Raw genomic sequence first — 25,548 nt, forward strand, 5'->3', positions numbered from 1 at the left:
TGGGCTTTGGATCAGGTTCTTCACATGTCAGGTGTCCAAGTTTGCTCATTTTTTTTCTCTACAAAGTTAAGCAGTTGAAGTATTTGTCTGCCTGACATAATTCAAACAAACAGCTAAACAAATTTTCCTCAGCAAATTAAAAAAAGAAACAAAAGGAAAATCGCATTTGGCTTGAGACCATGCTTGGACAAAATCAGCCTAGAGAATTCATTATTTTGTACAGTTAAGTTTGACAGAATTATAATGGAAACCATTTTGCAAACTGTGTCAGCCACTAATGCAACAGATATACTAAACTATAGCAGTCACTACTGGTACGCTAAACTAAACATAAGCATTATATTTTCATCTACAAATAAAGGTATACACACGAATTATGAAACTCTTATAATTATTACAATATCAAACACTGATGACTGAAATTTAGAATTGTCACATCTTGAACCCTAATTTCAAGACTGTCTGCATACTAACTGGAATCTTCAGGATGATTTCACATTGTAGCAAGGTGAAAGCTAATACACATTCTCTTAAGCACAAATGTAACATGAAACATGGCAAAGCAAAGGTTAAGTAGCATTTGACTGATTTTTACCTCATGGGAACTATAATTTACACACTGCATTCATCCACAGTAAGAGGGTTCAAATGGCATGAATTAAAAACCTGCAGGTTCCTACTTCTGTTTTTAACAAATTGATACACAGCCAGTTTTTAGTGATAAAAGGTTTCTATCAAATATCAAGAGAGAATATGTAGTGTTTTTACACTGTCAGTATCATTGTATTTTATAGCATCTTTCAATAATCCTTACAACTGCTTCCCATTATAAAACAACAATAGTCTATCCATACTCTGAAAAGGATGGATTAATCTCTTAGAACCTCACCTCTGACAATCAAACCCTCTATAGAAATTCCCAGTATTCAAAATCATTAATGTCATTTAGGTATGTAAAAATAAGAAAAAGGCCATCAGACAGATCAAACAACTGTTAGGAGTCTGGCCATCATGAGATGAGGTCATCTGTGGATGCCCAGAGTCCCACAACGTTCTCCATATTTACTTTTGAAAGGTATAGTCAATTAAGTACCACTCTCATTTTTATGCATAGTTGTCCAGACTGCCCTTCAAAGCAGTTGGCATATTTCAGGTGCCTTGAGTGAAGTTTTACCTTTACTCCCTAGTAAACTGTAAGAGGCCGTTATTCAGTATGACAAGAATGCTAAGACAAATATATTGAAATTCACTCCCCTGAGCTAATCTAAAGTTGGTCCCCAGGACTGGGATAGGTAAAAACGACTTATAGCCACCCATGCCCCACTCCCTCCCCAGGTGTGCTAGAGCTCATGTACTCCTCATTATCTAGCACTATTTGTATCAGATCTGTCCCATGCCATAAATTATCAAGAAACTATTTTTACTGACTATTCTAAGGCCAAATTTTGCCCTACATGGCAAGATAGTGCTCTCTGTCAGCAGGAGCCATTAGGACCCACTCATGCATTTGAGGATAGAATTTAGGCACTTTTGAAAAGTTTATGGTAGGCCTAAGTCCCATTTTCAGAAATGGCATAGCCGTTTCAAAAATCAATATGATGTAATCTTCTAAATGCCTAAATCACTTCTGAAAATGGACTACGGCTCTTGTGACAATTTTACAGCTGGAAGCTAGTACACCTAAACAGAAGTAGTTAAATTGTGACTGGTAAAACATTATACGCTCAACAAGCTGTCACTTGGTAAATTACCTAAGTTTTCGTAGGCGATCAGCATTGTAATTAGGGAGCATCACATACACACACAAAACAAAATTGCTGTGATTCGTGAAGGCCTTTGCCAAACAGACAGGAGTGATTTCTGTCAACAAGGCAGGCATTGATTTAGCAGAACTTTGGCAGGATGTCTACTGCCCCTGGATACTACCTTAGGGCTATCAGGTTCTTATACCATGTCCATTATCCTGGCCAGTGTGCCTGCATGAGATCTGAGTGCTGCATTAATCACTGAAGGGTCCAATTCTGAAAACCTTTACTCACATAAAGGTTTAAGCCAATCAGAGTGCTGGGAACTACACACTGGGAAATAAGTCTAGTTCTAGGTCAGTACGTCCACACCTTTCCTGTGCTCTGACTGGCTGAGAATTCTGTTTCAGCATTATAGTTGACAGAAAATACGTACTAAGAATTTTAGCATTCAGGATGTTCTTTAGTCATTTCAGTGGTCTGATGTGGCACAGGAAATATTAGTGCACAGTCTGTATTTTCAGTCACACTCACCTCAACATTCTCATCAAAAATACAACACACAGAAAGAGTCAGATCACTAAGATCACCAAGACTGAAATTATGAGCAATCTGACAAAAGTCGGAGTTGGGGGAGGAAGGTGATACAGACTCAGCCAAACGTTAAACTATCATTTCACAGTCTGATATTTTAATTTCCATTCCATTTTTAATAAGAACTACCTCCAAATGTAGAGTTCAAGTCAAAAGAAGAACTTCACAGCAGCTAGCTACTCGAAACTCAGCTAAGCTTCACAGATCAATTGGATTCCACAGCAGAAGATTGAGCCCGATCTCCCAGTTGACACAGTTAGTAAAAAGTTCTCTCTCTCCTACTAACCACAAAGTGCACAAATACCACAGTTGTTGATGTGATATAGAACTGAGAAAGAGAGCAGCTGTCTCCTAAGTGCTTTTTAAACATTACACCACTGAATTTGATCATTAAAGATCCCACTGCACTTGGTCTTGGTGTCCTGGCCAAATGGTACTTGGAGCAATTATACTGTGCTCCCTAAATTCTCTCAGAGTATCAACTGGGTTTGGTAAACTTCGTTTACTCTCAGCAAATTTCCTGGGAAATCTCTTCCAGGCACAGTATAAAATTGTTCTTCTTTAGCAGAAGCCCCAAAGTGCAGCTGTATTGCTGGTCCCACCCCCCTGCATCTCCTGGAGTGAATTGAGCCCAAATCCAGGATTTTTCCCCCTTTATTTTGCAACACTCTGTTGAAGAATGCCTTAACTTTGAATTGTATAGATCTGGCAGTGCACAGCACATCCTTAACATTAAATAAATGCAGTTTTTTGTTCATTAATTTTATAACAATGCACAACGTTCTCAAGATACAAAAAGTCCAGCAGTTTCAGTAAACATATCAACGTTAAACTGTACATGTTGATGTTAACAAATGTAATACAATAAAATACTTTTGTAAAAACTACTAAAATCCAGTATAGTTCTGAGCGCAATGTAGTTTTTTTCCTTAATAATGCTTTGAAAGAACATTGTATTTTCCATCAAGATTTTTTTTTTTTTAATATATAAAAATTTGCACATTTTCCAAAAATAAACCATAGATCATGTGTTAAATTCAGACCAATCTTTCTCTTCAGATTGTGGAAGAAGACCTAATCATGGTATGGTTGCCAGTGTTCTAGGATTGTCCTGGAGTCTCTAGGAATTAAAGATTAATCTTAATTAAAGATTGTCATGTGATGAAACCTCGGAATACGTCCAATCAAAACTGGCAATCCTGTGTCAGCAGCCAAAATTAAATGTAGACAAAACCCTTTAGTCTCTCTGTCAGTTCAGAAACCAATCTGAGCTTACAGCTCCCACTAACATTAATGGGAATTCTGTGTGTTGGGCAGCTCCAATATCAGATGCTCTGTTTATTTCCACTCTCCCAATCCACAACAAAGTTATCTTGGATTGCTCTAGTTTTCCTCACATTAGTCCCACATCTTTGAGACCAAGGAGTCAAAGTTGACTGAGGGGAACTGGGCTGTATTTCCTCTAGAGCAGGTTCTCAAACTTCGTTGCATCGTGACCCCCTTCTGACAACAAAAATTACTACATGACCCCAGGGCGGGGGACCAAAGCCCAAGCCTGAGCCCTGCCGCCCAGGGTGGAAGCCCTCAGGCTTTGGTTTCAGCCCTGCGCAGTGGGACTCGGGCTTAGGCTTGTTGTGGCCTGGAGCTGAAGCCAAATGCCAGCCCTGGCAACCCCATTAGCGACCCACTTTGGGGTCCCAAGCCACAGTCTGCAAACTGCTGCTCTCAAGCCCACCAACAGCCATATACAGCGAGTTATATGGGCCCATGGTGCCCGTGCTCCACCAACACTGAGGATGGTGGGCCCAGCTTCACCAATATTTCTGTGGTGCTGGGGGGCTGGCCATGGAGGTGCAGAGTGCAGCAGCCCTCAGTGTCCAGCGCAGTTTGGCCGTTCTGCCTCCCCCCTCCCCCCGATACACTCAGCGGCTGGCCACAGGAGCCCTTCTGGCACTGGCCCTGGTCCCAAGCACTGCCCCCCTCCTGGCCCCACCCCTCTCCCATGTGATGTGGGCCCAGTGCGCCCTGGCCAGGGCACCACCAAAAATTATACAACCCTGGCTCCCATGCCGACAGCAATTCCAGGCCCCTGGGCAGAACAGTCCTGTCCCACCTCTTCCGCCCGCAGCCCTTCCCCTGCTCCCTACCCCACTTGCCCTCACATCTCTCCCCTCTGCTTGGTCCCTTTCCTCTCTGCCATACTTCCCCTTCCCCCCAGGCGGCAAGCGATGGTGGGCGGGGGGCCTTCATGCAGGGAGAGGGGTGCAATGAGCAGCAAGCAGCAGTGCTGGGCGGGGTCTGGGGTGGAGTGTGGAAGGGCCATGAGAGGAAGAGGCTCCAGCCCTTTTAAATTGCCAGGCCACTGGGCAATTGCCCCCTCCCCCGTCAGCAGACCTGGCTGCTTTAGAGCTCATCAACACTACCACAGCTACTGAGAGAGGTGAGACATTCCCTCTCCCTTGGGGGATGAATGCATGGCCTGGGCTGCATTTCTAGCTCTTGATGGCTAAAGGAGCAAGAGACAGCAACTAGGATTCAAATCCTGAGCTCCCACACCTCAAGTCAAAAACTACACAAGTTTAACCACAAAGTACGTACTTTTCCTTGAAATACTGGCACCTGTGTATTGAGTACTAAATCTCTCCAAGGAAGGTAAAATGCTCCGTGAATGACAGTGTTTCTTTACAGTTTTTGAACTGCCCTAGGTTAGCCTTCTATTGATTTGTGCTCTCACTAAATTAAAAACATAGAACACGGACAGTGTGCCAGTGAAAAAAATGTCAACAGTGAAAGTTTACAAATTTAATTTGCAAATGTTATACCAAAACAGCTCAGTCCACTCCTTCAGTTTTGGAAAGTAATCAGCTTGTGTTAAAGGAAGTTACCAGATCTGAAGCATGAGGGTTTTTTTTATTATAATTTTATTTCATAAGAGATTATGGCCAGTTTTTCAGTTAAGAAAAGGTGGATATTGTAAATGAGGCAATGCTGCACATTAGAACGTTAAAAAGTAGCTGGAGAGAAAAGATTATGGACCAAATTCTGTTCTCAAATATGCTGGTGCATACTCCAGTGATGCCCAGAAGAGCTGCCTCAGTGTAAATGACAGTAAAAACTGGCCCCTAAGCTTCAATTCCTACTTCTGGTTACAGCCTCTGGCAAATAAGTATTTTAGTAACACATAAGAGAAAGGGTTAAGGAGAGAGCTCAGTCCCATGATTTAAACTGCAGAGTGAGCACTCCCTGCCCAAATTACAGCAGAGTGTACATCCAACAACAGATGCCGTTTAGACAGGGGCTTTCCTTGCCCTGAGGTACAGTTCAGTTTGTCCATTCTACTGTGCAATTACAGAATCAATAAAACATCCCTTTGAAACTCCCTGGACTAGTGCCGACATGCAGACAGTAGTCAAGCTGACATTTTTTGCTGTTTCCGTTATTACTACCATCAAGCATTCTGAGAAGCAAGACATCAAAACCCAGTCGCAGGCTGAAAACAAAAAGAGAAAAAAAAGGTAGAACTGAAGTTTTGTTCATAATATCATGTCATTCTTTGTGCAATCATACAGTACTAAAATATACCTGCAAACACAACAAAACCTGCTCAAAATTATCGAAGAGGGCATTGGAATATACAAGAGTGTTTTAAAAAGCATATTTATTCCATCCCCCTTTCCTTCTCACAGATTGCTATCCCACTGCAATTTTTAATTGGATTTCTTCTCTTCAGAGCACCTCACCTTGGTGGCAAAGTCTCTAGCACTTCAAGAGCAAAGGAACAAACTAAGAAGAAAATAGCAAAACACTCTGTTGCTTGCATGTGCTAATGAATGCTCAATGTGATATGAAATCCATATAAGGGAAGGTGGGGTTGACATTTATCCATCCATCCATTTCTGAGCATGTTGTCTGAAACACTGAAATATAAATAAGAAGCTAAGGCATGCTAGGAGTGGAACCTAAATGAATAAGAAGGCAATAAGAGGAGGTTCTGTAAATACATTAAGAACAAGAGAAGGACTGAAGAAAGTGTAGGCCCACTACTTAATGGGAAAGGAGAGCTAATAACAGATAACATCAAGATGTTTAAGGTGTTTAATGCCTATTTTGCTTTAGTCTGCACTAAAAAGGTTAATTGTAAACAGACACTTAACACAATTAAAACTAACAACAAGGAGCATGGAACACAAGCTAGAATAGGGAAAGAACAGCTTAAAGAATAAATATTCAAATAATGTACCTGTATTCAAGTCAGCAAAGCCTAATGAAATTCATCGTAGCATACTTAAAGCACAAGCTGAAGCAATCTTAGAACCATGAGGTCCCAGAGGACAGGAGAAGGGCGAACATAAAAATCTATCTTTAAAAAGGGGAATAAAGAAGATCCAGGGAATCATAGACCAGACAGCCTAACTTCAGTATCTGGAAAGATACAGGAATGAATTATTAACAATTAATTTGTAGAGGATCATAGGGCGATAAGCAATAGCCAACATAGATTTGTCAAGAACAAGTCATGCCAAATCAATTAAATTTACTTATTTGACAGGTTTACTGGCCTGTGGATGGAAGGAAGCAGTAAACATGCTATATTTTCATTTTAGTAAGGCTTTTGACACAGTCACACATGGAATTCTCATAAACAAAGGAAATGTGGTCTAGATTCAATTACTAAAAGGTGGGTGCATAACTGGTTGAAAAAACATACTTTAGAGTAATTATCAATGGCTTGCTGTCAAACTGGGAAGATGTATCCGGGGGTCCCACACTATTCAACATTTTCATTAAATGTGTGGGATACTGAAGTGGAGAGTATGCTTATAAAATCTGAGATGACACCAAGTTGGGAGGCATTGCAAGCACTTTGAAGGACAGGATTAAAATTCAAGATAACCTTGACAAATTGGAGAATTCAACAAGACGAAATACAATCAGACAAGTGCAAAGTACTTCACTTTGGAAGAGAAAAAATGCACAAATACAAACTGGGGACTGCACTAACTGGCTAAGCATTAATACTTTAGAGAAAGATCTGGGGGTTAGAATGGATCCCAAACTGAATATGAGTCAACAATGTGATGCAATTGCAAAAAAGCTAATATACTCAGGTATATTAACAACATTGTCTACATCTTTCCTAAACTGTGGTGCCCAGAACTGGACTCAGTACTCCAGCTGAGATCTCACCAGTGCCAAATAGAGCAGGACAGTTACATCTCATGTATTACATATGAAAAATTTGGAGAGTTCTAAGGAGAGCAACAAAAATGATAAAAGTTTCAAAAAACCTGACCCATGAGGAAATTCTTGAGGAAAGAAGACCGGAGGGGGACCTGATAACAGTTTTCAAGTATGTTAAGGCCAGTTATAAAAGGGGACACTGATCAATTGTTCTGTGTCCACTGAAGGTAAGACAAGAAGTAATGTGCTTAATTTGCAGCAGAGAAGATTTATGTCAGATATTAGGAAAAACTTTCTAACTATAAGGATAGTTAAACACTGGAATAGGCTGTCAGTGGGGGTTACAGAATCTGTGAATGGAGGTTCCGAAGAATGTGCTAGAGCCGGACCATCCCGGACAGGCATTTGTCTAGGTGTAATTGGTACTGCCTCAGTACAGAGGGATGGACTAGATGACCATTCCTGCCCTACATTTTTATGACTCTGTCAATGAAGGCTATTTGAAAATAAATATTCGGAGCATGGCTACAAAAAAAGACAAACTGAATTAATATGCTCTGTAACTATTCTTCCATCAAACCAAATATTCAGATGAGATTTTACTGAAAAATGTAATCTGGGACTTGCCAAAGAGAGCGGTTTACTTCATAAAATAAACCTCAGTCTGAGGATACTAAAAATCTCTTCCGTAACAGTAAACAAAAAGTGGAAAATTTAGAAGTGAGGGTCTTAACAATACTTCCTACAAACCTCATTAATTACCATCTTCAGATATTTATTTTTCCACTCAATTTATTAATTACAACATATTCAATCATTCATTTGAAACTCTAAAACCCGGCATGTACTATCATCATCCCACATCTACACTTATACCTCCAGTAAAACATGTAAAATTCTTCCAAACTACTCCTACTGTACTTGAAAAGCTAGAAAACCTGTAGCTGTGGAATGTGAAGTTCACTATCTATTCACAAGCCAGGTACAACACAGGAAGTGACACTGCAAGCTTTCCTCAGTTGTCTGCCACAAAGACCACAATCCTGAACTGAAAAGACCACCCTGGGAAAAAGCAATTCATATTTCTTACCAGCTAATTCCTGAATCTTCCTTAAATAGATATCACAAACTATACAAATCTGACATGGTGATTTTGTGATGTGAACTACTGTATTTATCCATTAATGACCTATTCAGAAGTCTTTACTAGTAAGGAAAAAGACTACATGGATGAGTTATTAAGGATGCTCTGCACGCTGTCTCAGCATTACATGACCATTAAAAACCTTTTTACATTTTATAAAAAATTTTAAAAGCTGCTTTAATAATTACTTGAATTTCCCCATTGTTCCTGAATAGCTACACTCGCAGATTTGAATACCGAGCTCTGACAATAAAATAAGTAACAATACTTTGCACTGCTGTGGCCCATTCCATCCAACGATCTCAAGGAGCTGTATAGACTTAATAATAATTAGTAGTAGTATCATGTATTAATTAAGCCTTACAACAATAGAATTAGTGAGGTTAAACAGTCTTTACCATATACTAGAGAATGTTGGCAGGCTGCAGAAAGCTTGCGCTCAGCATAATATAATCCAAATAACAGAAACTGAGACGATCCCTGAGTTTGGCTTGTAGGAAACAATAGGACTTGCTATCCTACAGCAGCCTAAAATGGCCAAGTTTTAATCCACACCCAGAGAGGATTCAAATGGAAACTGCAATTCAAACTTAATCACTGAGCAACAACTGGGGCATCATTATGACAGATGTAAAACCAAGCTGTGGGTGCCTGACTGCTGATAGATCATTTTTGTTTTAAGAGTACATCATATGTCAATCAAAATTAAATTCCTTATGCTCCTCACAGTGGCTTGCAACCAAGCAATCAGAAAAACTAGTTTGAGTTCAACCAGTAAAACGTTCAAAGGCTTCCCATTCTGCTCTGTATCTGGCATCAACAAGAGCCAGAGAACAGGCAGGAGAGACTGAAAAAAAATCACTACATGGCCAGCAAAGAAAACCTGTAAACCAAAATAAAAGTAAGCATTAAAAATGTGCATGTTGAACAGACAGACAATAAAGCGGACTGAAGCAGATTCCTCACTGGTACAGAAAGACCTCTATAATTCACCCCTGGCTTTGAATACTTGTGAGTTATCAGGTATTTCTTCACTGCTTCGGTAAATTAAAGTCATTCATAGCTAAAACAATTTTTTTCTCTTTCCCCAATCACTATGTTGTGTTGTATAAACGCACTAGCACGCTGTGCCATTCAAATACACTTTAGAGATCACCAGATAGTAGGGCCTGCAAGACATTCTGTTGTCACAAGTTAGGAGCCACAGTGTAACCCATGAATGATGAGCCTAAACTGTAAGTGGACTCTGCATCATTTTATTAGCCATACCAATGCATCACACTGTCTGCTTGCCTTTATTATTTAATCTGTGCCAGTTTATAATTGTATGCCTCGAGAGAGTTCTTTTCTTATTTTTTCTTTTATAGGAATGGAGCTATGGAGAGGATTTTAGTTTGTTGGATACGATACATCCAGTAAGTACACTCAATAAGCACGTGATTTCATGTAACTATGTGCACAGACAATTTCACTCAAACATGCAATCTGAAATCTAACCTCAGCAAGACAGATGTTTTACCAAAAACACATGCACAGTTAAAGTCTATGGTCTTATTTGTGCTTATGAAAACTGAGGTTGAGTTCAGGTTTTGTGCTCACGTGTGACTGTGGATTGTTCTGCATGGGCTCTGAGAGTGAGTCAGTTGTGAAGGTCTGGGTGCTTGTTTAGGTATTAGGATATTTGGGCTATAAGGTATCAGAGCAGCGGTTGGGGAGGATGTGAATATTGGGTTAAACTTGTGATTTCCTGGTCTTTTACCAGGTAGGTAAGAAATGCAGCTTTCCTTCTAAATGAACAATGATTTTTACTAAATACGGGACTCTGTCTTTTTCAAGTGGAGGGCAGCACTGGGCTGCCACAGGAGGGCACAGCAGTCTCTGAAAAGGAGCCGCAAACTCTGGAGTTGAATACTGGCCCTAAGGAATCAATAGGAGCTCTGCCATCAATTTCAATGGGACCCGAATTTTGCCCAGGGTCTCTGACATTTACGGCTGCCATGATCAGTGTCTCTGCGCCTCCTTGTTGATGTTACGAGTGAGAGAGAAGAGAGGTTGCAGCTTTCAGACTCAGACCCTCAGCCAAACCTGCCATGCTTTGCCAAAGGAGGGGTTTGGTCTGACAGACCAGAGAAGCTGCTGAGGCTTATTGACACAGAGGGTGGCCAGGGTGAGGTGACACAAAGGATCATGGAGGAAAACAGGAGGTAGATAGCTGGGTATGGGGCTAGGGATGGAGCAGTGAAGCTAAGAGTTTGGTGGGGAGCACCACTGCTCAGCATGCTCTCTAGCCCCATCACAACCTGCATGTTGTTCTCCTCCCTCAACCAGGCTCCCCCTATTTAACACTCCCTTTTGCTGTTCCATGCTGAGACGTGGAGGGAACCTACTTTAACCCATTCCCTCTGTCAGTGGTCACATTACTTCTCTCCCAACTCACACGCTTGCCCTCCTTTATCAGCCAGACACACCCACACCTGACTGACTCATCCTACCCAGTTATACATCTTCGATCTTCTCCCTCCCCCACCCCTGAATACTCACCGGCACCTAGCCACTACGGCACCACTTCTCTCATGTGCAGATTCCTTTCCTCATGTACCCAGGAACATGGAGGGGATGGAAGAGTGCCTGCTCCCCACACGCCAAAACTGGGAGGACTAATAGCTGAATGACCTCTTGGAAACAGAGGCTGCTTCTCTTCCTCCTGCTCCTTATTCTGGGAGGCTTGGACAAGGGCTGTTCCTCCGCCACCTTCCTCTTCCTCCCCAATGGCTCAGGTTCTCCCACTCCAACTCCTTCAGTACCATAAGAATAGCTTCTCCAATGGTATTTCAGTCATTTAGGTTCTTGTCTTGACTGGAAAAACAAGGTTACTTACCAGTAACTTTGAGATGTGTTGCTCATGTCCATTCCAATATAGGTGAGTGCATGCTGGCGTGCACAGTTCCCGGAACTTTTTTCCCCTTAGTAGACCCTATAGGGTCGGTTCTGGTGCCCCCTGGAGCCCCGTGTGCATGCCACAGTATATGAGGCACTGCTGACCCTACGGCCCCTCAGTCCCTTCTTTCTGCCAACTCCGACAGCGGGGACGAAAGGTGGGTGTGAAATGGACATGAGCAACACGTCTTGAAGAACAACAGTTACAGGTAAGTAACTTTGTTTTCTCCTTCAAGTGATTGCTCGTGTCCATTCCAATATAGGTGATTAAAAAGCAACACTTCAGAAGTGGATAGGAGTTACTGGTGAGCTGCCCTCAGCACGGCTCTGCTAAAACCCACGTCCTCTCTCGCCTGCTGAACGATGGCGTAGTGGGATGTGAAGGTATGCACTGGTGACCAGGTAGCGGCCTTGCAGATGTCTTGCAGGGGCACTCCCTCCAGGAAGGCTGCAGAAGAGGCCTGAGCTCTGGTTGAGTGTGCTGTGATGACACCCGGAAGCGGCACATTTGCCTGTTCATAGCAGCACTTGATGCAGGATGAAATCCATGTGGAGATGCGCTGGGCGGAGACAGGTGATTCTTTCATCCAGTCCGCCACTGCGACAAAGAGCTGTGTCGATTTCTGGAACAGCTTTCTACGCTCGATGTAGAAGGCCAGGGCTCGTGTCACGTCCAGCGAATGCCATCTCTTCTCCCCCTCCGAACCGTGCAGTTTGGGAGAAACACGGGGAGAAAATTATCTTGTTACAATGAAACTGGGGAACCCCCTTAGGCAGGAAGGCTGGGTGCGGCCTCAACGGCACCTGATCCTTATAGAATACTGTATAACAGGGCTCCGAGGTCAAGGCCCTAATTTCGGAGACCCTCCTGTCCGAGGTAATGGCCACCAGGAAGGCTACCTTCCATGAAAGCATGAGCAGAGGGCATGAAGCCATGGGTTCAAAGGGGGGCCCCATGAGTCTCCGGAGGACCAGGTTGAGATCCCAGAAAGGCACCAGGTCGCGGATCTGCAGATACAGCCTCTCCACCCCCTTGAGTAACTTGACCAACATGGGATGGGAGAACAGGGATCTCCCCTCTAGCGGCTGATGGAAGGCCGAAATGGCCACCAAGTGAACCTTCAACGAGGTCAGCGCCAGACCTTGGCACCTTAGCTGGAGCAGGTACTCCAGGATCGCCTGAAGAGGTGAGAGGCTGGGCAGAATGCTCTGGGACTCCGCCAAAGAGGTAAACCGTCTCCACTTAGCCCAATACACGATCTGTGTAGAAAGTTTCCTGCTGCCCAGCAGGACTTGTTGGATCTGCACTGAGCAGGCTCTCTCTCTCTCCGTCCGCCACAGGGCCTCCAGGCTGTGAGGTGCAGGGAGTCCAGGTCTGGATGCAACAGGCAACCATGGTCCTGGGAGAGAAGATCATGCCACCTAAGGAGCTCCAAGGACAGGGCGATCGAGAGGTCCAGCAGCATGCTGAACCAATACCGTTTCAGCCAGGCCGGAGCGATGAATATGACGTCCGCCCTGTCCCTCTTTATTTCCAGTAGGACCTTGGGCAGGAGTGGAGTGGGCGGGAACTCGTACATGAGGGTCCCCGCCCAGTCAGTGAGGAATGTGTTGGAAATCAACCCGGTCTCGTGAGCCTGAAGCGAGCAGAACCTCGGGCACTTCGCGTTCCAGGCCGACGCGAATAGGTCCAGTTGAGGAACACCCCACTTTTGGAGGATCGTAGTCACTACCTCCGGGTGCCGCAACCAGTCGTGGCGGGGTAGAAAGACCTGCTGAGGTGATCCGCCTCGTCGTTCCTCACTCCCAGGAGGTGAGAGGCAGTCAAGTGGAATTTGGGCCTCATGGCAAAATCTCACAGACGGGTAGCTTCCTTGCAGGGAGCCAAGAAGCATGCCCCTCCCTGGCTGTTTATATAAAACATAGTTGCGGTGTTGTCCGTCAGCACCTGCACCACTCTGCCTGTCAGGAATCAGAGGATCATCCTGCAAGCTAAGCAAATAGCCCTCAGCTCCTTCATGCTGATGTGCAGGCGCCTATCCTCCCCCGACCAGAGCCCCTGAGTGCTCAGGTTGGCGCTGATGTGGGCGCCCCATCCCACATCCAAAGCATCAGAGATTAGGGTGACCGATGGGACCAGTTCCCTAAACGGAACGCCCTTCAACACTGCCCTGGGAGATCTCCACTAGTCTCGGGAGACTAGGACGGGCGGGGACACCCAATTCAGTGGGTGTCTGCTCGGCACATACATCGAGATCAACCACTACGTGCAGGCCACCATATGGCCTAACAGCTCTAGGCGGTGCCTGGCTGTTGTCATGAGGCATTAGTGCAGCTAGGAGATGATAGAGACCATCACCTCGAAACGTGGCTGAGGCAGGAAGGCTGTGGCCTGGGAAGCGTCCAGGGTGATCCCACTGGGTTCTGTGCGTTGCACTGGGGTTAGTGTAGACTTTTGCTTGTTTATGAGCAGACCCAGCCTGCTGCATGTGGAGCAAGTGAGGGTCATGCTCCCCTGCACTTGGAACCTGGACTGCATGTGGTGAACACCCTTGAAGACGAAGATAGGCCAAAGGGCAAGGCTGTAAATTGGTAGTGGGAGCCAGCCACTGTGAAGCAGAGGAAGTGCCTATGGCTGAAGAGGATGGACCCATGAAAGTATGCGCCCTTGAGGTTGAGGGCTGCATACCAGTGTCCTGGATCCCAGGAAGGAATTATGGAGGCTAGGGATACCCTACAAAACCTGAGTCGTTTGACATATTTGTTCAGACGACACAGGTCTAATATGGGTCTCAGACCCCCTTTTGCCTTACGGATGTTGGGGGGCGGGGGTAGAGGTAAACTGCATGGCATAGCCCTCAGAGACTATCCCGAGGACCCAACGGTCTGACATAATCTTTGCCCATTCAGGAGAGAATGCCCTTAACCTGTTCGGGACAGAGCGGGGCGAGTCCAGGAGAGCAGTAGGGGCATCACCCTCGGGCGCACCATCAAAACTGTCTCCTACGATTGCCCGACCCCTTGGGGGGCCCCTGATGGGGGACTGAGGATGGCTGGGAGGCTGATTCTGTCTTCTAAACCCTCTATTTCTGTCCCTATTTCTGTAGGGTTGAAAGGGCCTAGGCGGAGGCTTGGTCGCTGCTGCGCCTGGGGTCGTGACTGCCTTGGATTGATTGCTGCACCTCCTGGGACAGGCCTGACGGTTGCAGCCACGATCACCTCCTCAAGGAAATGGCAGAGGCTATGGCCCTACGTGCCGAGTCAGCAGCGTCACTGGACATTTGGAATGCTGCCCTAGCCATTGTGATTCGTTCATCCAGGATGGTGGTGAAGTCTGCGGCCTAGTCCTGGGGCAGAGCCTCAGCAAACCGCTTGAGGGAGTCCCACAAACTAAAATTATATCTCCCCAGGAGGGCCTGATGGTTGGCAATAAGGGCTGCTGTGGAATAATTTTTTCTCCCAAACAAATCCACAACTTTTTGTTGTCTTTGTTCTCGGGAATGGAACCAGGTTGACCTTGCCTGTCCCGCTGGTTGGCTGCGTCCACCACCAGGGTTCCCGGGGCTGGGTGAGTGAACAGATACTCGAACCCTTCGGCCGCACGTAATATTCGAATAACAAAGAGTTCAAAGAAGGGGAATAGTACTTGCAGAAAAGCAAATTCTAGTTCCAGCAACCATCACGGATGGAAAGAAGGAACTGAGGGGCCGTAGGGTCGGCAGTACCTCATATACCGCGGCATGCACACGAGACTCCAGGGGGCACTAGAGTCAACCCTATGGGGTCTGCTAAGGGGAAAAAAGTTCCAGGAACTGTGCATGCCAGCATGCACTCACCTATATTGGAATGGACATGAGCAACCACTCGAAGGAGAATCACACTTAGCCAAACATTGGAGACCATCAAAAAAGTTTGATTCAAGCTGGCTTCTAAAAAGCAGGTCAGTGTTCTTTTGCTCAATCCCAGTTTACCCATTCCAGATTTTAAAAGTACATTTCAGCATGTTGAAGCTAGGTTATTTGTATATACTGCACATTTCTAACTTCCAGATAGCACTACCTGTCAATAGGGATATCACCTTGGACCTTCAATACTAGCACACAAGCTCGTTGAGCAGAGATGAGGAAGTCACTTGCACAGATTGAACAGAGGAAGTAACTCCTTCAGTTGTGAGTAACCAGAATGCTCTTATCCTTTTTAAGGATAGCCACCAGGAGGAGACATGATCACACAAAATAAAGGAAAGATTCAAAACTGCCTAAGGGATTTACATGTACAAGTCCCAGGGAAAGTCAATCGGACTTGAGCTCCTAAATCTCTTAGACATTACTAAAAATTTTCCCTACATCAGGTGTATTAACAAATCTATTTCCATTCCTTAGGTCGCATTAAACAAAGGTTTTGTTGTTTTTTAAAGTCAAACCCCCCAGGCTATTGAACCCCGACCAGTTCACAGTGGAGCATTCACTTTCAGCCAGAGATCTTTTGCAAATGAGTGAAGAAAACACAATGAAACAGACTTCTGTCCAGTGTGTCTGCTGGAAATTAAATATGCCTTGAATAGTCTTCATAGATATCTGCCAACAAAAGTAAGGACTTGGCTTTATCTCTTTGCTGATCTTGATATAACTTATGGAATGAAAATGGATGCATCCAGGAAATGATGGAAATAGGAGACATATTCAGTAAAAACTATATAATTCTGATACACCTGCAACATTTTTAATGTTGTTTGATGCTCATGGAACACAACACAGCTTTGCATTTGAAACATCTAGGCTGGGGTAAGAGGGCATACACCTTGAGAGCAGTAGTATATAAAGAAAAGGACTGAAATGGTTTTTTTTGGTCATAGCCCAGATAGAACAATGACCGTGATTTTAAAAAGTTCTGCATGCATTCATATTAAAAGCGCAAAGCCACACAAATTAGATGAGTATAGAAAGACAAATACCAGTATTTAAACTAATCTAATGTAAACCGAGTTTAAAAAAAAACAGAAGCCATCTGAATTTTTAGGACACTAATCTTGTTTATTTGCAAGAAAAAAGTGAGGCATTAATATTCTTATTTTCTATTATTTTTCTGTTTTTTAAAGAATCCTGCAATGGCACCTATACTTCCAATGCTCGTTATTTCAGTTAACTCCACATTCTAGTTGCCCTCAGTAGAGATTTCTCTCTCACTCAGAAAATGAATTACAATTTTGACACAGCAAACATTGAGACGTCAAGCCACATCCACCATTTTCATCTTTAAAAAATGAGAACAACCTTATCCACGGTTTTAGAGCTTGTTGGCATTTGCTGAACAGTCAAGGGTGGGATTTTCAAAGGTGGAATTTTCAAAGCCATTTCCAAAACTCAGTTTGGTTGCCCAGATGCCATTACTTTTAACGGGAAGTGGACATGTAAATCCCTTAGGCAACTTTACAAATCTCACCTTAAGGCTTTAAGTGTTTCTTAAGTGTGAGGCTCTGGTTAGCCTCAAAGATCCATCAACAATGAGAATTGCATGCTTTTGAGAGCCTTCAATATAATTTTAAAAAGAAAGGCAGTCACCAAAGATATAATATTTTAACAATCTTTTGAAGCTGGTCTATGTTGAAAAGTCATTATTGTCATTTTTATGTCAACCGCAGGAAGACAATATGACATAAGGAAAGCACAACATTGAAAGAACCCTAACAAATTTTGCCACCACCGGGGAATACCAGGAAACAGTTGTGAAACATAAGGTGCACACACAAACTTGGAAGCAAGGAGGGCACTGATCTATCTCAGTTACATGTAGTAGAATGTCTGCTAGCTTGAGTTTTAACCCACAACAGAAGAGACAGTTTGGAAGCTTGAGTCTAAGCTTCTAGCCCTAACTACTTCTTCCATTTGTTACTCAATTTAACTGCACATGTAATGCAGTCTATGAATGAGGTATAACAAATGCAGTAGCCATGCTCTCTCTTTTTTTTTTTTCAGAAACTGTAGCAAGACAGCATCCTACACAATGAAGTTATCGAGGCAGTTGTTTTGGTTGCATGAATGCTGACTACAACCATGGCCGCTGGATGCAAGTTACTGGCTTTTATAGTTTCCTCAAAACATTTCACAGTGTCTACCGAACAATGGGAGAATTGCAGAAAGGGTCTGATGATAGCAGTGATGTAATTACAAGTCATGAGTGGAAAAACCGAGTATTAGATTCCTTCTTCCACCTATAAAGACTAACTAAAACGTACTTTTAAAAAATAGTTTTAAAAAAAGGTCTAAAACAAAAAACACTCCCCCCCACCTTTCGATTAACCTCCTGGCTCAATACCCAGGAAGGAAAAACTATGTACCAAAGCATGTCTCTGAGCTGCATATTCTGCCTAGGAATAACACAATACAGACATTCTCCGTTCTCTCTTTTGATCACAGAGGCTGAATATAGCCCAATTTGGCGGTAACAAAAGTTACTAGTGGTTGTCAGTGACCTATATGCAATGAATTGGTCATCTCAGTCTATTTCCGAGTGGAGAAGTGTGAACATTATAAAGCTGCATGGCAGCTTTGTTAGCAGTTTCAGTAGAGGCCAAGGATCAACTATGGTAGGCACTGAGACAGAACTGAGCACTCAACCATAAGTCCCTTCAGAACAGTTGGCTCCACAACAACCAGAGCAGTGGAGAAGTCTTACACCGCAACTGCTCACCCTGTACTTGTTCCGTGAAAAGAGAGTTGTTTTCCAGTTATGTCAGTGTAGTACCTTTTTGCAAGTCTTTAATTTGATTGAGACAGGATATCACAATATACCAGACTTCTGTCAACTTTTAGCAATATGAAAAGTACACCTGAAGGAGGAGTCTGATTGTTCTCTTTTTGGCAGCCCACCAAAGGCATTCAGAAATAATGTAGTGCTTATCTAGTGCTCTGCATTTTCAAACTACTTGGCAAACATTCATTAAACTAATACTCACACTACTATGGTAAGGTATATTAGTGTGGTCTTATGTTGCAAATGATTTAGTTAGTATGTTGAAAAGGTGTTATCCAGTAACTGCTCTTTTTACCAACAGAGCATTACAGTCCTCTCTATTTATGGCTGAGTGAAATTCATCCAAAAAGATGATGGTTCTTCTGAAATATTTTCCAATCTAATTAGCAGTGAAATGAAAAGACCAGATCAGGACAGCAAGACTAGGGTGAAATTCCATGTCCAAAAGCTAAACGTGAAATCAAAATTCAGGAACTTTATACAAAAGTAATTCTATAACAGCATCTGTGTGGCATTAAAACTTGGGGAGGGTTGGGGGGGGGGAGGGAGAAAGAGGAGACATAAAATTACAACATCAACTGGCAGTATTTCTGGCAATGAATTAAGTGGCCCACATTAACCATAGCTTGCAGCATATGTAACCAGCCTACTTCCCTATTTTAAATGCATAACGATTATACTTGTGTTTGAACACATCTGGATGTGAGTTAGTCCTGATATTTGCCTCTATACCCAATACAGCAACTTCCTATGATGGCACATTAACAGAGCATTCCAAGCACAGACATGTTGCACAATGTTTCTCCAAGCATAAGCTATGGCCTCAAACAATCAAGGCTTTTTTTTTCTCTTTTTTTTTTTTTTTTTTTTGGGGGGGGGGGGGGGGAGGAGAGGGGGAGGAGAAATGATCAAACCGGGGGTGGGGACAGAACATCCTGCGTGAAAACCGCATCCTGAACAAGCATCACCACGATTCACTGTAAATAAATACTCTCTCCTTGCAGCACTTCCGTCAACTGTCACTGCCTTGGCTCCAATCACCTTTCAAGTCCAAACAGGAAAGCAGAGAAAAGCGAGTGAGATGGCAGATATGAGGTTTAATTTGCTTTTCACTGCAGTTTTCATTGGTGGTGTGCTTCCAATTCACCGGGATAGCCAGCTGCCTAGAATCACTCCTGGACCCAGTTTTTTCCTGTTAACCTTCATAATTGTATTAGTATGGACAAGCCCACAAACTATGCTACAAAAAGCTGTAAAAAGTGCAGCTTCTTCCCTTTATGAGATAAGCAGCCAGATTCACACCCTGCTGCTGCAGACTGAATGGCAACTGCAAATTTTGCTAAAGATGTTTGGTCACCTCCCTTTTCCATAATTCAAGATGTTGCTGTTAAAAAAAAAGCTTGGGGAATATTTAAAGAATGAAATAAGTTTGACCTCAGTTTTCTGGGAAACTTATGAAAAAATACATGACTGGAAAGATCAAAGATGTGGATAGATAGCAATAGTGGGATGGTACAGGAGAGGTAGGATTTGGTGTGTACTTTGTACATGCACCTCAGGCTTGCAAGGGAAGGGAATGTCACAACTCAGCCCCATGGTATTTATTCTTAGCCTCCAAGGAAGCATGCTGCCTCTTTCCAGCACCCTCTCGTGGACAGTGTAAAACTGCCTTACAGGCGTTTTAGGATACCTTACTGCAAAACAGAGAAAAGTGAGGCAGGGCTTTTACACAGGAAGAAGAGTAGTAGTTCTCAGGGGAGTTCTTTGAGAACAAAAAAGTGGATAAAAAACTTCATAAACTTAGTCAGACAGGGCATGATCTTAGAGTACCTGCCTGAGGAGATGAGAAACTGCCTTGGCAGACACGCACCAAGACTGGGTCGGGTGGGACATGCTGTGATGCATGGGATCCCCTCCCCACAGCCACATGCACGCACAAAAGGAGCAATTTAATTAATAAAAAGTAAGAATGAAGCATTACATGTACAAGCAAAGCATTATTAAAAGCTGTAATGTCCCACAGGTTCCTATGAAGTCATGTTCTTACAATTCACTCATAAGAATTTAAAGACAAAATTACATGCTTGGTAATACTCTGGGGAGTACACTTTTCTACGTGGCCCATTGTTTGCGTATGATGCATGGCTTTGAGAAAGTGGCATTGTTAAAGTGATCATAAATTACAAAGGGGAAGTTTGACTTTTTCAGAAATTTTATTCTAGACCTGGCTTTCCTCAGCTACAGAGGTTGGTTTGTTTGTTTGAGCAAATGAATTAGCTTGGGATCCACAGCACTCACTGTAGGGTTTCCAAATGGCTCTGAGGGATATCAGCATCTCGGCCCCCATGGAGTTGCTCTGGAGAAATGAATGTATTGTGGCCTGCACTGCAGTTGTTGTGGTACTAATTCCAAGTGGGGATGGAGGGGAGGAGGGTAGAGGGCTAAGATAATTATTTGGGATAGAACTTTGAATATTAAAGAGTGTATAACAGGTAGGATTGCTGCAGTGCCTTTTACGAAGTTTTTACCTGCTGCAATTTGGTTTCTTAAGTTTCCTTCATGTTTGTTGTTATCATGGTGGGGGGGTTTTTTGTTTTGTTTTAAGTATTTTGAAATGTGGGACTGAGCTGTGTTCCTTGTAACTTAGAGGGCAAAAAACCCAGAATTTTTAATACCCCCCCCCACACCCTTCACCCCAAAATATGTGAAGTAACTAGTGACCTGCTCTTTGCAAAGCCACCACAGTTAAGTTATTGCTTTGATGAGGCAGAAATGTTTTCCATCTAGTGCGACCTGGAAACAGACTCCATGACACTGCCCAGTTCCATTTCAAACACTATGTTAAATTTAAACAAAAGGGGCAAAAAGCCTGTTGTAACAGAATACCCAATAAAAATGTACCAATAACATACAGCTGACTTACCTATTGAGACCAAATCCTGCAAATGCTTCTGAAAGTACAGACATTTATTCCTGTGTGAAGTCCCTCGAGAAAGGGTCTGTAACTGTGGATTGGGCTCTAACCCATAAAATCTTTTGGGCCAAACTGTCAGAAGTACCCCATGGTTTTGAGAGCCCAACCTGACACTACTAAGGCCTGATTTTCAAAGGTATCAAGTACTCACAACACCTGGTTAAGTCCATGGGAGTTACAGGATGCCGAGCAGCTCTGAAAACCAGACACTAGGTATTTCAAATTAGGCACCCAGAATCCACAAACACTTGTCAAAATATAGACCACGTATCCCCGCCCCAGGCACACAAGACTGATTTATATGGATTTTTAACAACTGTTTTTAATATACACTTTTTTCTATTCTTTATTGGTTTTGTACATTTTCTTTGTCACACAACAGTTTAACTAATATTTCAAATTGTCAATAAGATTTTTTTTTAAATCTCTATACACAGCAACATCTCAAACAATAAAATTCTTGTGTCATAAATTGCAGTGCTATGCTAAACTTTTCCACGTAATGTGAAATATCAGCTATCAACAGCTTTATGGCCACATTCATATTTCAAACACTTGAAAATTTCCACTTCTCTATTTCAGTGCTATCAATTAAAGACACAGAGGGCCCAATTCTGCAGCACTGAAGACAATATGAGTTTTTGCCTTTAACTTTAACGGGCCCATAACCGTTATGAATGTATGTATTTATTCATAAAGTAAGTTCTTTCAAACATGGTATCAGTGGACTGCTTTATTACGACTTTGTCAATACAATATACTATGCATACTGATGTCACAAAGTTCCTGATATAATTAAGAATTAGAGGAAAACCGTCTTTCAATATTAATTTATCAACTAAGATGCAAATATTAGATACCAAAGGCCAGATCCTCAGCTGATATCCAGTGACTACAACAGAACTATGCCAATTTACACCACTGGAGGATCTGGCCCTATAGATCTAATTTGTCTCTGATAGTTACCACCTTCAGAATTTAAGAAGAATTATCATGGATTATGCCTTAGCAAACCTGCTTAGCAAATCTGACTGTGTTAATGCCAGTACATGTATTTTAGCATCATTCATTCATAATTGTACAACTTAATAAGGCACATGGTCTAAATATGCTATTAACTAATAAGATCAATGCAATATAAGTTATTACCAGAAATAAGAAAAATTACTTTTTTATGTCAGAACTGAATGTTTGCCAATTTGTGATGGCTCATTTAGTAGAAACACTGTTGAAGTATTATAGTACAATTCCACTTATAGCAATTAACTAGTAAATATATGGAATGCTAATATACAGAATTTCCTCTCCCAAGACACTTTTCTAACTCTGAAAGTGAGTTGCAAATTATTCAATAATGCTGGGTGAAGATCTTTTCCTTCCTTTTTGTCAACATGAGTTTTAGAGGACAATAGAGCGCGAAATAACCATTAATGCTTAGTAAAATGTTTGAAGGCATTTCCCAGATGGAGGGGGAAGTGATAGAACTAAGTCAAGCTAATGCTTTAGAGAACTCATGACCAAAGTGTTATTACAGTACATTGCCAGAGCATGTGTCTTTGTCTTCCATGTTTCAGGGAAGACTACTAGTATGGGTATGTTCAGGAGACCATCCTAAAGATGTTGAGGTTCTTTTAACATCCAGAGCCTGTCCTGAAAAAAAAAAGATCTATGCAGCTGCAACTTGAGCCCCCCTGGGTCAATCACCTGAGTAGAGCTGCATTATTGTTAAAGGGCCTGTAGTTGCAGCAGCATCAGAAGTTCTGGCGAAACGAGACACAGATCTATTTTGTTCTTTACTTGCTTTTCCTAAGGCCAGGTGGTCTTTTAACAACCCTCTCCTTTCATGACCTTGAGAGAGTTAGGGAAGCAACTGAAGCTAAACTGGTTTCAGAAGAAGTCTGTCCTCCTTTACTTGGGATGGGTAAAGAAGAGGACTGCAAGTCCCCACCACCATCAGATGCGGAGAGTGTCTCAGGTCTCTTGCTAAATGGAGAGGCATGGAGTCTAGCATGCAGAGGTCACAACCTCATTGCTGTTGGCCCATGTGGAATGGGATGGTAGAGTCAGGCTTGAAAGGAAAATGAGAGGGAGAAAACCTTCATATTTGCAAGACAAGAACATCCCTGATCATCTTCCAACGTGGGATGATAATTTGTTAAAAACAAAAACAAAAAATCAAGCCTTCCAAAAGCCAGAGCAGGCTGCGATCTGGTGCCAAAAAGAGTCCTGAAATCGGCTCGAGGGGGCTGTGCTAAGAGCAATGCCAGCAGAGAAAGAATCAGACTGAAGTGTGACAGGAGACACAGATGTGAAAAAACAGGGATAAAAATCAGTGGATGGAGAGTAGGAGTGGAGTTCATGATGGGTAAAGGATCACTGATGGAGTCGTGATGGTAGGGGAGTAACAATGGCAAAAAGAGTTATTGCAATGTGTAATGCATAATAGTAATTGATTTACTAGGACCAGAGGACAGCATGCAAGGGAAATTAGAACCATCTCACTCAGGAAATTGTGGTCCATATTCTCAAACTTTGTTGGAAATCAGCTGAGAGATGTTAGGGGCCACATAAGAAATCATGAGCATTTGATTTAGTACAAAGCAGGCCAAATGGCTGAGAAGTTGCTTTGTGATTTTGGACAACTGCAGTAATCTTTAAGCAGAAAATGTGTCAATCAGATCATCCAGTGAGGTAAACCCATACTTACTTACTCTGTATGCCTAACTGTCATTTTATTGCCTAGATCACGATCCAAGGTACATGTGCCATAGCCAAAGGAATAAAAACCAAACGCCTAATCTTCAGGAAAGAGTTAAAAAACACAGGCTAGCCTGAAAGATCCAAGAAAGATTAAAAGGCATTATTTTACTATCCTGAGTCTGAAATGGCTGGATATTTGAGGTCTTAGAGCTCTGCATGTGTTTTAAGCACTATAGGCCATGAGAATCTTCTCTCAATGGACCTCCAGGCTGGGTAAGCATCAGACACTGAATATATTGCCTTTCCCTTCAAAACTACTGGCATTGGCATCTGATTCAGTTTTCCTTATAACAGAGGGGCATACAATTTGTTCAGAACCAACCTGGCTTTTTACGGAGCTGGCACAAAGGTTCTTTAAAAAACTATCAGTTTGCCAAGGCACCAACCACTCAGGGGCTGCGTAATTAGTTAAGTTTCCCTTAATAAACTGGAGCCAAAATGTAATGCTATCACTCACAGGCTGAGAATTTAGAACTATTTTAAATGACTCTTCATACATTAAATACTTCAACCAAAGCACTGACATCTGGACGAACCAAGGATGACGGCACATGCCCTCTCTGCTTTGAACACAGGAGATACACAACCAGTGCAAGGGTTGGAGTGGGGGGGGTGAGAGAAATGGTCCAGCTGCAGAGACCAGCATGTTACAAAGCTCTGCAGAAACTCTGAAAAAGCTCTTTCTAACATCTGTGAATTTTCCTCTGCCATTGGAACTCCACAATATCTGGGGATGGACGGACAGACACAGAGTTAAGTGTCATTACCACACCACACAGAAATCAACTTCTCATATTCCATTCTGTAAATGAACCCCAGGAAAAAGTGAAGCACACAAAAGAAGGTTCATGGAATCAGTACCACGCATAATTTAAGGACTACCGCTGGGTTTTTCCCCTTCCCCTTTGCCCTCAAAGTAATCCACTGTAAATGAGCAGCTATCTGATTAGATATTCATCAAATTTATTTGTGAAAAAGCTAATAATAAAGAAACAAAATAAAGGGAAAGAATGAGCCATAGAACATGTGGTAAATAAACATTTTATAAATCCTTAGAGGTTACCACCCGCACAGAACATGGCACTTATTTCCCTACGTGTTTACAAATTCAGACTTTCAATAGAATGTTTTAACAACGATCATTAAATACAGCACACTGAATAATACTTTTCTGGTATTTCCCTTCAGCTTACAAAAAGGACAAATACAAACAATAGGATCTAAATATACTCACACTACAGCAGGCAAGAGGGACATAAAGGAAGGATGGGTCAGTCCATAGAATTAGCAAAAAGAAAATAAAAATTTACACTGCATTGTACATTTAGATACAATTTCATACAATTATTATTTGTGGTAGTTTTGGGCCCAATCCTTCCAACATTACATACACTGAGTACTACCTTACACAAGAAATAAATGGGTCTGCTAATGTGATAAAGTACTGCTCAGTGTGAGAA

At 42.5% G+C, this 25,548-nt stretch overlaps 1 protein-coding gene across 1 annotated transcript in view; it reads right to left on the bottom strand.

Moving 5' to 3' along the window:
- FOXP1 (forkhead box P1) overlaps positions 1–25,548 on the bottom strand; it is a 496,953-nt gene that overhangs the window by 359,985 nt on the left and 111,420 nt on the right. The gene's annotated exons all lie outside the window — the stretch shown is intronic.

This window comes from Emydura macquarii, unplaced genomic scaffold (genome assembly GCF_026122565.2).
Source record: "Emydura macquarii macquarii isolate MOO-44397 ecotype Brisbane River unplaced genomic scaffold, CSIRO-AGI_Emac_v2 contig_71, whole genome shotgun sequence".
Taxonomy (NCBI): Eukaryota; Metazoa; Chordata; order Testudines; family Chelidae; genus Emydura; species Emydura macquarii.